At 49.1% G+C, this 2,500-nt stretch overlaps 1 pseudogene; it reads left to right on the top strand.

Annotated features, from left to right (window-relative positions):
- The window catches only part of LOC148582670 (uncharacterized), a 2,396-nt pseudogene extending 1,629 nt beyond the window's left edge, over positions 1-767 (top strand).
- Positions 768-2,500: the final 1,733 nt, after the last annotated feature.

Below are 2,500 nucleotides of genomic sequence, written 5' to 3'. Positions count from 1 at the left end.
ATTCGAGGTGGCCCAGTCCAGCATTCATTCGCAAATCCCTGTAGTGAAATTGAGACTGCTCGACCTCGGAAGCTAATTCGCGTGTGTAGGCAGCGCTGTCTGTCGTACCGTTGACTCTATCTATTCATTGAATTTACTTTATTACATTTTTTATTTTTTATATAGGCTCGCTCCCTCTTTTTCCAAGAATTCATGCACTTCCCTTTACTTCATAGGGCCTTCTCTAATAGGGAAAAGCCTTCCATTTCCGTCAAATGACCCGGCCTCCCCTGGCTCTTCCACCGTCCGGGCTCCCTTTCCTCCCTATGCTATGCTCCCCCGGCGCAGGCCTACCACGCTTCGCGCCTGCGGCGTTTTCGCCAGACGGTCTTTGCCAGTAGTGCCATCCTCCCCGCTGGCTGTATGGGCGGGTTGTCCCTCGCTGCTGCGTTCTGTTAGGCTATGGATTACAGGAACAAATGTAGTTGAATGAGACAGCAGGCGGGTTACACGTTCCACTGTGCCGAGATGTGAGGTGCAGGTGGTGATGATCACCCCGGGGTATGCGCTAGCGCCCTTGACAGGCACTCCAGGACCCGCCAACGCTCATGAAAACCCGGGTCGGTCGGTCCTCCATTCATCCGACCGGAGGTGTGGATAACGAGGCCACCTTCACAACCTTCTCCCTTCTGTCCCTATGTTGTAGTAAGGTAGGGCGGTTCGCTTGAGTTGCTCAACCGCCCGGTGCTCATGACGCGCTACGGAACCTCCACCGTGCCGGGGGACCAAGCAGGGCATAGCTAGCGGCATAGGAGCCGACTCGGCGTCAGCGGCTTCGTGCCGCACTGGAGTAATCCAATATGTGGTTCCGCACGTTCCACCACTTCTCCGTTCATTTCCAATACTGATCGTGAAACACCATGAGCAGCAGGATGTTGAGGTCCGAAATTCGAAGTGAAATTTTTGATTTGCCTGTTCCTAGTCGTCATGGGAAAGAAAGGCAGAAATAAGAAAGAGATTATTCCCTGAGAGCTTGTCCAGTACTACCAGTACCTGAAATGCATCTCCTTCGCCCGCGCGCGATAGCTCTACCTGGCGTGCCGCCTTGCATGCAAGCGAAGCGCTATTGGCGGCAATAAATAGCTCACTGAGCGATGATTGATGCCGCCCCTACCTCTGAAAGCTGAAGGAAGGCAGTGCCCTCGATTGTTCCAGAGAAAAGGATCATGATGGCGCCCCGGAACCGTGACATCCAGCAGCAGCATCTCCTTGCGTGCGAGAGACTTCTATGCCAGCCGTTATTCCCGGCACACTTGCTATATCCACTAAGGCTTCATCCCACTTCATTCTACCAACTATACCTGATATAAAGCCGTTCTATAACAATTCAAGACAACAAGAAAGCAAGAAAACGATAGCGATCGGTTTGGGAGCGTCACGGGCGGGAGGAGGGCGAGAGCTGAGCCCGCACGCTCTATGCTTTTCCCCAGCTTTCCCTCCAGTAAAAGATTAGCTCGTACCCCCTGTGTCTAGGGATTCCTAGGGCATGAGTTAAGCATATAGTTGATTTCTCTTTCTTTCGATTGAGCGCCGGTACTTTTTGAGTCTCTCTCTGTAGGCGTGCAAAACAACAAAGCCACTGCTCTTCGGGGCGGTGAGGTGGACAATCCCTTACTCCAGCTTCAGAGGAGCATCTTTGCATGAATCAATACTAACTCCCCCTTAAATAATGTAAAGGCAGCTGATCCTCGATTTCGGAGATTAGAGCAGAAGAACTCCGTAACGACGGAGAAAGGTTTCGCCGAAGCAAGTGCCTTAGTTCTTCTTCATATTTTTGGTATTTTTATAATTCTAATATAATAAAAATAAGCAAGCACACTTGCCCATTTTTATTTACGATTTTTCTTTTTAATTTTCACTCGATTCATAAACTTCTCTCAACCCAATTCGATTCTTTTTTCGACCCAACCCCGGAGAGGAGGGGCTATATGGGACATCTATCTACGGGGGCCTGCACTTTATTATAGGGAAAGGGGGGAAGGACGAACTTAATTCGGTAGCAGCGGGGTATCGAGTCATTGGTAACACCGCCTCATTTCGGAACCGGATCGAAACCCGACTCACTTAAATGTCCTAGCGAGGGGTATCGATAAGGGTTGGATGCGAACCCCTCCTATGAGAAAGAAAGGAGCCTAGTTTTTTTCTGTCTATTTATGATCGAATTCCCTTCCTGTCATCGTATCTTGTGTCAGAATCGCTTTCAGGCTTCTTATCGCTTGGGAATAAATGCTTCCCTAGCTGCTTGCCGGAGAAAAACGAAGCCTTAAAAATTTGAAATTCATCCCTCCAAGCGGATAAAGGCTTAAACCTATTCATCTATCCTATCCCTCGCTTTACTCTTCTCGGAAAAGGTTATCGTTCCCATGAATCTTGATCTGCCTCCTGGCATTGATAGCAATTGATCGAATTCCTACTCAACAAGCAAGGGATTGAGCTTTAGAAAGCATTAATTGTCTAAAAT

The sequence above is a fragment of the Corylus avellana genome, unplaced genomic scaffold (assembly GCF_965113065.1).
Source record: "Corylus avellana unplaced genomic scaffold, dhCorAvel1.hap1.2 HAP1_SCAFFOLD_52, whole genome shotgun sequence".
In the NCBI taxonomy this organism is placed as follows: domain Eukaryota; kingdom Viridiplantae; phylum Streptophyta; class Magnoliopsida; order Fagales; family Betulaceae; genus Corylus; species Corylus avellana.
Note: the sequence above shows the minus strand (reverse complement) of the source record. Positions and strands in the feature narration are given on the sequence as shown.